An 11,283-nucleotide genomic window follows, 5' to 3' on the forward strand; every position below is an offset into this window, starting at 1 on the left:
ATCGCCTGGTGCTCCTCCATGGCTCAGATGCAGCGCTGGCCGGGCTGCTGCGGCTGCTGCTGTCTCCAGCATCACCCAGGTCCAGGGCAGGATTGGAGGCGGTGTTTGATATTATCATGGCCTCCATAGCCGTGGTGATCCTGGCCATCCCCCTAGTGAGCTCAGCCATATGCTGACTGAGCACAGATTCTTGGTTGGAGCTGCGATGGCACAGTTGTGCTGTCGCCGCTGCAAGGCGGCCCATGGCGCGGTTCAGCACCCGGGCATCCCGCCTGCGCACCAGCTCATGCTCCTCCTGTCTGCTCGATGAGTGGGTGATGGCAGTGGTTAGCCTGCCTAACCCTGCTGCCACCTCCTTGTTCGATTCCACGACAGCCTGGAATCCCTTCACCAACTCCCCCATCTGCATGTTGTGCTGCAGGAGCTGGCGTTGGCAGGCCATGGTGGATCTGGCCTGTTGCCTCTGGATTTTAACCATTTGTCCCTCCAGGCCCAGGAACACACTGCCCTCCCGTGCTGGTGCAGCAGTGGTGGTGATGGCACGGCGTCGGGCACTGCTGCTTCCGGCCTGCTGAGTGGGCTGGGGTGCCACTGGTGGGGGTGTGAAGCTGGCCGGTCCCTGAGCCCCTGCTCCCAGGACAGGTTGAACAGGTGGCAAGGCCACAGTTGTGGCAGGAGCTGGTGTAGGCGGGATGGTGTGCCTTGTAGGGGAGTTTTCTGGTGAGAATTGCAAGGGGGGTGTGCTGGGCAGTACTGGGGAGTGGACTGCTTGGAAGTCAATGACCAGGACTCCCTCCATTCCTAGCCCTGGGGTGTCTCCTTCCTCATCCTCCTCCTGGCCAGCCTGGCTGGTGCTCGGCCCTGCGACTGCAGTGTTGGACGTTGCTGCTCCCTCTGCTGTCACAGTTGTTCCGCCTGATGGGGCCCCTAGGTACAAAGAAGCATTTGTAAACTGAGTGCCGATGTATTACAGTCAGTACAATTATGGCATTCCACATGTCCTTGCATCTCCTTACACCGTGTCACACTGTTTCCTGTCTTGTGATTCTGCACTGACATATTTGGCTAACTTCTGCTGACTACATGTACCATGATGCTTGTCTCTTGTATGTTGGTGACAGTACAGTGCTGGTGTTTGCCTATGCATTGTGTCTAATGGGGAGGTGTCTGGTAGGGTGTGTCATGATGCGCATGCTTCTTACCTGTAGCTGTGGCTCTCGCAGAGCTGTCCAGGGTCCCGATTCCAACGACACTCTCCCTCTCAATGGTGCTGGAGACCATTTCCTCCAGCTCGGTGAGGGGTGGCGCCGGGTTGTTGCCTCCTCCAGTGAGTCCAGCCTGCCTTTGTATGTCAGCCAGCTTCCTCTTCGTGAGGCTGCGGATGTCGTAAAACTTTTTTTCAGTTCCTCTATGGACCTGGGGGTGACACCCGCAGCATTCACCTTCTGGGCGATGTCGGCCCAGATTCTCCTCTTGGTGCTGTCTGGCACGTTGAGGGACAGCTTGCCAAACAGCTGGCGGTGCACCCTCACCACCTCCTCAACCAGCACCTGAAGTTCGGTGGTTTTGAACTTGGGCTTCCTCTTCTGGGAGGACTTCTGGCTTCCTGACTGCTCTGCCATGTTCTCCAGTTCAGTTGGCAACCTCCTTCTCCCACTGCTGCTAACTGTGAGTGTTGGGCTCAGGCAGGCTTTCCAGAAACTTCTTAATTAGCTGCACCTGCCAGGGTTGCCACTCCCTGTTTGGGTGGGGGAGGGGGAGCCACCTCATTGGCTGAATCGCCTATTGCCGAATCGGCTTTTACAGATTCGGTAATATCCGAATCGGTAAAATCCGAATCGGTATTATCCGAATCGGTAAAAGCCGATTCGGTTCATTCAATGCATTCCTATGGGCTTTTTCGCCATGGGTCTGTTTTCATGGCTACGAATCTATGATTGCCGAATCGGATTTTACCGAATCGGCTTTTACCGAATCGGTATTCGCCGATTCGGGAATATCCGATTCGGTGGTAGCCGATTCGGTGATTTCCGATTCGTTGTTGGCCGATTCGGTACTTTCCGATTCGGACCGAGCAGAATCGGAACGTACCGAATCTCATTACCGATGCCGACCGAATCGGTATTCATTCGTTTTTTTTTCCCTACATCTCGTTTTCCGATTTCAGAATACCGATTCGGCCCGCCTCGGTATTTTGAAATCGGAAAATCGCGTTTACCTACATCGGGCCCTTAGTCCTGGAGGGGCACCGCTCCCGAGCGGGGCTTCATTTATTACACCCGACTCAGGAAGAACTCAGAAATGTGTCACCGTTGGAAGTATTCACAACCTGAAATGACTCTGGATTTCAGAATTCACCCCTCCTGGGATTTAGGAATGAATGCGGGAGTCTCGTGCGTGCACATTGAAGTTTGCTGTGCTTTGAATGTCAATAGGATTAAATATTTCCGACTTGTAAGCGAAATCCCAAATGTCCATGGACTTGAAATGCGATTTGTGTTGCAGTAAAAGTCAATGGAAATTCTGAATTCCCAATTTATAACTGGAATTCCGGATGCCCGTTGAATTTAATTGCAGTATGTGTTCCAATGAAATTCAATGGAAACTACGAATTCCAAATTTGTAACTGGAGTTCCCTGTGGTCAGTGACTTGGATTGAATTTGCTGTTCACTGAAAGTAAACAGGAAATCAGAATTCCAATTTTCTAAACAGGTTCCGGATGGGCGTCGACTTGCACTGCAGTGCAATTCAGCCGTCATTTGGAATTTCATTTGATCAATGTTAACAACCAAACACTTTTCCAAATTCGACTTTCTAGAATATTTTAACCATACCAGTGTCAGGGGCTTAACACAAAATGATGTCCCTCTCACTCCCCACCCCCAGAATGTGGTGAGGGGGCCCTGAGGATTCTGTATCGCATTAATGCACATAGGCCTAAGGCTGAATTTGGGGACCATGAAACATGCCCCGCACCACCGCACGCACCCCAGGGACTGCAGGGCCCTGTGTTACACCCCTGAAAAATGTGTAGGAAAGTGCCTCTTTTGACATGGTTAGCCCCCACTTTTTGCCTCGTGTATGATGTGATTTCGAACTGAAAGTGCACTTGGTCCCTGCCAACCAGGTTCTCAGTGCCAGATCTTTTTCATAAAACGACCACAATTGGCACAACATCGGCCACACCTGTAAGTCCCTAGTAAATGGTACCCCTGGTACTTAGGGCATTGGTACTGAAGAGGGTCCTTTGGGGCTGCAGCACCAATTGTGCCACCTCAGAGACCCCTCACCAAGACCATGCAAACTGCCATTGCAGGACGCGTGTCTTGGTGCAGAGAGAACTGAAGAGTCGACGGCACACAGCTTTATGTGCCAAGCCCCTATACACTGCATTAGGTACAGGTAAGTCACCCCTACTGTAGGCCTTATAGCTCTAAGACAGGGTGCACTATATCCCATGTGTGGACATATCTGTATGAGCAGGTATGGCCCTACAATGCCCAGTCCATTCTTGGAGATTGTAGGTGCACAGGGAAGCCATAGAGAGTGCCTGTGCTGGATACTTGTCATTTTCAGTTTCCTAGTCCCATGATGGCTTCCCTGTACCCTAAGATGTTTGGTACCAAACATCTTGTTTTAATAAATCCTCACTGATACCAGTGTTGTATTTATTAATAAATGCACACAGGAAACACTTTAGAGGGTGTACTGTCTTGTCCTGCAACCGTGAGGCCTCCAAGAACTTGGAGCTCCTCCAGCCTCCTTCAAATTGTCAAAGAACTCCTTTGGAGTGGAGGTATCGGTCCCCTGCAGCTACAGGCACCGAAATGAAGAACATGATTTTACCAACTTGCTTCTCCCCGGTGACTCCAACACAGTTCCCAAACCAAAATTGGTATACCTGCTCTGGAGGATCAATTCTGTCTCCCTCCACCAAGTGTGAAGACACCAGGGGCCCGATTCACAGAATGAACTTAAGACTCAATCCTAAACTTACTACTATTTTGGTATTCACCGAATGAACTTACTACTTTTGGTATTCACAGAAGTTAGGATTTAGTCTTAAGTTTGTCTTAAGACAAACCTAAGACAGACTTAAGACAAACTTAAGACAGACTTAAGACAAACTTAAGACAGACTTAAGACAGACTTAAGACAAAATCCTAACTTAAGTCTGTCTTAAGTTTGTCTTAAGACAAAATCCTAACTTCTGTGAATACCAAAAGTAGTGAGTTCATTATGTGAATGCCAAAATAGTAGTAAGTTTAGGATTGAGTCTTAAGTTCATTCTGTGAATCGGGCCCCAGGATCTACCAGAGCCGTACTGCACCAATACCTGGTGTACCAGACCCTCTGCAGCATTCACTGAGATGAAGAGTCCAATCCGGACTCCAACTGCCCAGGAAGCAAGCCCCCACTGAGGGATGTCAAGACCCTTGAGAGGTATTTTGTGAGTGGCCCAGCTATTCTGGAATTGCCTCTCCAAGCTGCCTGCTCCTGACTGCAAGGACATCTTGACACGCTACACCATGCTGACCTATCTGCTCTGAACCTGGACATTTCAGCTGTGCTCCTGTGGTCCTGAGGCCCTTGCGACTTGCTCCCTTAAATGGGACCCCTCAGAAATACCTTTAAGTCTGTTTGTGCACTGTGTTTTCAAGTGGCCCCCTTCTTCATAGCGCACCAGCTATCAATGACCTCAGCACCGTGCTCCCGGCAGAATCCAGGATGCTCCCAAGAATACGCTGTTGGAACATTGGGCCTGGCCTTGCTACTTACCTAAATCCTGTAGGTGAATCTTCAAATCCAACTGTGTAATTTTTTAATGCATTTTTCTCTTTTCTCCCATTGACTTCAATGGTGCGTATTGCGCACAAAAATAATTTGTTTTGAAAACTTGAAAAATGTATATCTTAAAAAGTAATTACTGTAGAATGAAGTTCTTGGTGTGAAATATTACATAAAAATCTGTTTTATTTTTTATAAATTGGTCTCTGATTTATTATTGGGTGTATGTCTCATTTATTGCCTCTGTGAGTACAACAGATGCTTAGCACTACTGTCTGATAAGCCTAACTGCTCGCCCACACTACCACAAATAGAGATTTATTATTATCTACGTTTGCCTCTGTAACAAATCTAGGTCTCACTGGACTCTCCACGCAGTGTACTTCATTTTAGTGCACAGTATAGAGAGCCAGCATCCTACAGTACCTTAATGGATTAAGACTTGGCTGCTTAGCCTGTCTCTTTCCGGAATCGTCCACCCGTAGTGAGGCTTTCACATCCCCCACACCTCTGGTCCACATCACAAACCTTATTCAGCATTGACCGGTGAGCTAGCATGCTGTAAACTGGAACATTGCCTCGGTTTGTGTAATGCAACTTTCTGACATATTTTCCTATCTCTGCAGGGGTGGAGAAAAAATAAAGTTCAATGCTATTGCAGAAATCTTTGGCAGCCTTAGCTGGCTCGTGGCCGGTGTGTCATCACTTCTGCTCGCCTAGGCCAGCGCACTGAGCCAGGACACATGGATCATGTTATTGTGTCCAACACACAGCTCATCATGTTAAAGATGCATCAACGTTCCTTGAACTGTATTCGCTCCAAATTTCACTCCCTTACCCTCGTCTGTGCTCATGTAAGAGATTCTCCGGAAGCTCAGAGAGGACATTCATCCTGCACTTGTTTCGTCTTACTGTGTTTTCAGGGAGCCATCCCACAAGCAGACCCCCGCCATGCAGAAGTTGTGGGTCTGCACCTTTTACTGTCAGATTGCCACTTTTTAGCTATAATGCTTCCAAGTAAAATCTCATAACTTTGATGCTCACAGTTTCTGCTTACACATGTTTTGGGGATGAAATCATTCAAACAGAGGCTATGGGCTGGTGTGGGACCGGTGAGGTGGTGCTAAAAAAAAAGTATTTTTTCCATTGTACATAAAGTTGATCTCTTTTGCCTCTTTTCTTTACTCACTATGCTTGTCTGGTTTACGCCTTGCCATTAAATTAAAGAAGCCCTGGGCCAATCTTCTCCCACTGCCAAGCTTACAATGGAAGACATTAAGCCTTTGAATGCCTCCAGCATCATCATAATAGCCTGAGGTGACCTTGACACTGACCAATACTAGAAGTGCTAGAGAGCCGTGCTCTTACCGGCTAGTTACTCTGTAGTAGCTCGCCATATGAGTCCACACACTACCCAAGCATCGCCGACCGCAAACCATATGTTCAAGCTTTTGTACTGCTGGAGAGTGTCTGTCTGTGGCTTTAGAGCATGGGGTCCCACATTGGTCCATTCAGGCTTGACCCATGCCATATTGTTGGGATAACCATTATTTGCTTCACACTGTATTGAGATTGATAGTATTAAATGGAGAAAAACATCACATCCACTACATAGACAAGGAAATACTTTTGGAGATTTAAAACCACTGAAGATTAGTGGTTTAATTTTATTTAGCAGAGTTACTTAAAACCATTGCTACAAATAAGTCATTACAAGTTCAAAAGTTAAAATCGATTAGAAGACATTATAATATTTACAGTCCGTTAAAAAAACACAAATAATTATTCTAGCAACGACAGTCTTTTTAATTGTCAGCTGCAGTGCTGGTCTGATTTAGCATTTTCTTCTCCACTTTTTCTAAGAATTTCACAAACCTGCAGTTAAGCTGCGTGTCCCCAGGTGAAAAGCGCGCTAACACGGCCTGTCTCCGTGAACGGATGCCTCTCTGATTGAAAAGTGGCTTTAAGAGTGGTCTCCTTTCCTCTGTTAAGACTTTGCATGTACAGAGGAGACTCAGCATATCTTCTTCCTCTATCCCACACAGACGGCAGCTAGAATCAAATTGGTTTTTCAGCCAATGTGGAAAGTGCTTTGTGCATGGCAACAAGCCTAGTCTATATTTTAAAATTTTGATTTTTATATGCTTGACGAAACCGAAAGCTAAGTACTTTTGTGCAGCCTGAGAGGAGTAAGAGCCCAGGGTCATCCAGCCATGCGACCTCTTTGTTGGTGCTGCCTTGTCTTCAATCCAAGATTCAATTTTTACAATTTTCTTTGTAGCTTTTTTGAGAAGACAGTGGCTTGTCGAAGTTGCCCAAAGTTTGGTAAGGCCCAGAATTGACACACTAGTAGCTAAATATTTTGCTGCTGGAGATGACTGTTTTTGTTGTAACTCAGTCCATAAGTGCCAGTTTAAGGTGCCTGGTTTAGATTTCCTTACTCTGTCCCAGAAAATAACTGTTGCACCTTTCCTTGCAATAGTCTGTTTTTGCACGCCAAACTCGAGCCTGATTTTTGCTGGAGAGACTCCTGTAGGGAGACCTAAGACCATTCTATATACTTTAGGAACCACGGTGTCCAAGAACTTGGAATCCCTTCCTCTCTGTGCCTCGCTCCCGTAGGTTATTGTCGGAAGAGGTTGTGCTCGTATAACTTCAACCAAAGGTGCGAGTGAGGTGCCCGTTAATTTCGAGTTTAGGTTTCTCATTAAGACAGCTAAGGCTAAGCCTTTCCTTTTAATTACATCTCTTTGGGATACAAAATGCCCGCCTTTGTCAATGATCACCCCCAGGTATTTATACTCTGAGACTGAATCTATTTGGATCTTATCCCAAAACCAGACAGGTACTTTCTTCAGGTTCTTTTTGATTGTCATGGTTTTGGTTTTCTCCAGGTTGATGGTTAAGTCATTAGCCTCCGAGTATTGGAAAGCGATGTGTAGAAGACGCTGCAGACCCACCTTCGTTTGACTAATCAATACTAGGTCATCAGCGTAAAGCAGACATGGTAGTGTCAGGTTCCCAATCTTTGGGGAGGGTGTGTTGCAGGCATTTAATAACGGAATCAGATCTGCAAGAAATAGGTTGAAAAGCGTTGGGGCCAGTACACAGCCTTGCTTAAGGTCTTTTGTTGTAGGAATTTTCCTAGATAGCGTTGACCCATCGCCGAGCTTTACTTGCACCCAATTTCCAGTGTGCAAGTTGATTAACAGGTTCAATAAAACCTGGGGAATGCCCCAGCCTGCCAGTTTCAACCAGAGTTTCTGTCGGTTGACATGGTCAAAGGCTGCCCGGTAATCGGTAAAGCATAAATGTAGTGGTGTTCTTGTGGACTCAGCCTTATCAATTAACAGAGCCATTTTTATTATGTTTGTCGAGGTCCCCATGGATTTAGAGAAACCTGTTTGATTTAGGGGAATGATTGAGTTACCTTCCGCCCAAAGTTGCAGCTCATCCAGCAGTGTCCCAGCAAAGTATTTTGCATCATTGTCCAAGAGGGCGACTAACCAATAACTTTTGGGGTGGGACTTGTCACCTGATTTATAGATTGGTGAAATTACCGAGGTCCTCCAAGATGGAGGGAGTCGGCCTGTTGTTCTTATTTCCCAGAACAAAGGACTAAGAGCCTTTGCCCAGTATTCTATGTTTTGTTTGTAGAGCACGGGTTGAATTCCATTAGGCCCCGGAGCCCCTGCTTGCCTTCCCTTCTTGATGTACTTGTTAATTGATTTTATATGATCACTTAAAGGAATAAGTCCAGATGATTCTCCTTCAAACAGTTCCTCAGACATTACATTTCCCTCATTGGCTTGAAGCTTTAAGGTTGTATGCCGCTTTGTACAGTCTATGCTGGTTTCAACGTGCGAAGCAGTTCTTCCTTGCTTAAAAAGGTTTGCAAGGAAAGTGGCCCAGTCCTCTTCAGATATATTTGAAGACAGGCCCTCGTGTGTTTCCCAAAATCTCGCACAGTTTTTTAGTTTAGTGTCCGCATGCAATTTCGCCCATAGGGTATCCTCGTTGTTGATCGATCAACTGGCTGGCAGACTTAGTCGGCGGAACCCCAATGTGAGGAGACTGACGTCCGGGAAAAAGGTAATGTAGCAGTCAGCTCCATTTGAAAGTGGCCCGGAACTACGAGACTTGTTCACTTTTCAAATAGCAAGGAAACAGAATAATAGTGAAACCGCTTTCCAGATACGATCATCCCGCCCACAAAGAGGTGTATAGGCGCCAACTGGAATATTGCATCCCTATGCCCCGGGAAACCCACTTAGAGGGAGAACGCGTATTTCTGAATACGAGTGGCATTCTAGAATTCTAACTACGCTTTGAATTCTGAAAGGCCCTGTTCCTGCCAAACTGCTATCTTGAACTGCCATCTAGGAACCAGATGAACGCTAAAATCGAAAGGTGTTTTGAAATATAACGCCGAGAATCCATATTATTTTGGAATCGAACTAAAATTATCCTGTCTTGTGAAATAACTACAGCGTAGACGCTCATGCACCCTCTGATGTCATCTTAAGTCTACTACTTTTGAACAGCAGAACCGAATAAGGAATCAGAGTTTTTACCTTTGTGCCCGCCCCAGTATACTGCCCCTTGCCCTGACGAAGGTGCGGCCCCTTTGGCCGGTCACCGAAACGCGCGTCGGCGTTTGTCTCCTGGAACACAGTTATTGTCCTCACTACACCAGGACCCGTAGCTAAAACCAACTACCCGGATGAACATCCCGACTTGACCATCTATGTGCTATAATTGCAAGGGAAAGTAGAATGAATGATAGAGTGATTGGTGTATGAAATTAGGAGAGAGAGTAAGAGTAGGGATGAAGTGAATGATTATGTGAGTGTGAATAGAGGCTGTTACTGGGCAGGGCGAATTGTTGTGACATTGTTGTCTCCATATCTGTCTGTTTTATTTATGACGTATATGCACTTGTGATATATCCCCCCAAAAAATATATATATATTGTTTCCCAGAAAAGAGCTTTTTTAACTCTTCGTATCAGAAAATAAAAATAAAAATAAAAAGATATATTTTCATAAAATTGAACTGTTTAGTCCTCTTAATTCGACCATGTGATTAATCTATGTTCTGTCAACCCCTTGGTTAACCACCCCTCCATATCTATCAGCCAGGACCCCATAGATAGGGCCTACTTATCTTGAGGCAGGGTACTCTCCTTTTCTATTTTTGGTTTTTTCCCCCTTATTACCTGCCTACATCCTTAAGATACCCACGGGGAACCCCCTTCTCTGTTCACTATCCTCGTTGTTGTGCCTGGCTTCCCAGATCGCTCGCTTTAAGCATGTTTTCTGTTGACGCAACTCAACAAGTTTTGTGATATCAGTTGGATACTGGCGCACCTGCCGCAAAGAGTGATTGATGCCTTTTTTTATGGATTTTATCTTACTCTTTTGTTGCATGGTGAAGTTAGCATGTCCCTGTTTTGAATGAGATTTAATTGGGGCGAAGTAAGTCGTAGCCAAGGCGTGAGTAAAGCTTATCCATTTCTCTATTGTCCCCATCCCGTGATTCAAATAGACCTTTAGCCGTTTCCTGAAAGTTCTCTTGCAATGCCAATGTGAATTTAATTTTCCTGAAGTTAATAGTTGCAGTTGTGCCAGGTAGGCCCTTCCATTTTGTAAATCCAGGAATGTTTGTGTACAAAGTAAGTTCCTGGGGCCGGTGATCGCTGTCAGCTTTGTCTCCCATATTAAATGAAAGAATTTATTTGAAGAGAGTTAGGGGCACAAAGGTGTAATCCAGCGTTGAATTTTTTGTTAAAGAATGATGAGTAAATGCAGGGGGTGTATCGCCTGTAATTCTTCCATTTGTTGCTCGCAGCATAAGATGCTCAAGATCCTCTATAAGAAGCTGACCAATTTTGAAGGGAGCTACTGCTGAATTACTTCCCTGGTGCGGTATTTTCCATAACTGGTTATGTAAAGAGACTTCCTCTGCTTTTGATGAGCCAAGTAGATTAGATGTAAGTTGAAGTCTCCTGTCAGTATCATGTCCGAAGTATTGATTTCGCCCAAACAAGACCCTCCGAAGTTAACCAATTGCCTTGCGTCATCAGATTTCCGATTAGGATGTATGTATTTATTATTATTATCTCTTTGTGACTATACCGTGATGGCTTTTTTATAAATGAGATTTTAATAGCGAGAGTTTCCAGTGTTAGAGCAACTGGATGGGCTGAATTTGTGCAGTTGTTGCTTACGTAAGTCGCCAGACCACCCTGGAGATGACCAAATCTTGCTCTTCTAAGAGCTGGGGCAAAGAACCATAGATATCCTTGTAGGTGTGGGGGATCCGTCAACCATGTCTCCTGGAGGGCAATGATGTGGAACGACTTTAGATAATTCATGGTGGCGCAGTCTGGCAACTTGCTGTTTAACCCATTGATATTCCAGGAGCATATCCGTAGTAAGTTTATTTCACCATTTAAGAAAATATGCCCGCTGTCCTGTCAATTGCTTGTTTCA

Source organism: Lissotriton vulgaris, unplaced genomic scaffold (genome assembly GCF_964263255.1).
Source record: "Lissotriton vulgaris unplaced genomic scaffold, aLisVul1.2 SCAFFOLD_2424, whole genome shotgun sequence".
In the NCBI taxonomy this organism is placed as follows: domain Eukaryota; kingdom Metazoa; phylum Chordata; class Amphibia; order Caudata; family Salamandridae; genus Lissotriton; species Lissotriton vulgaris.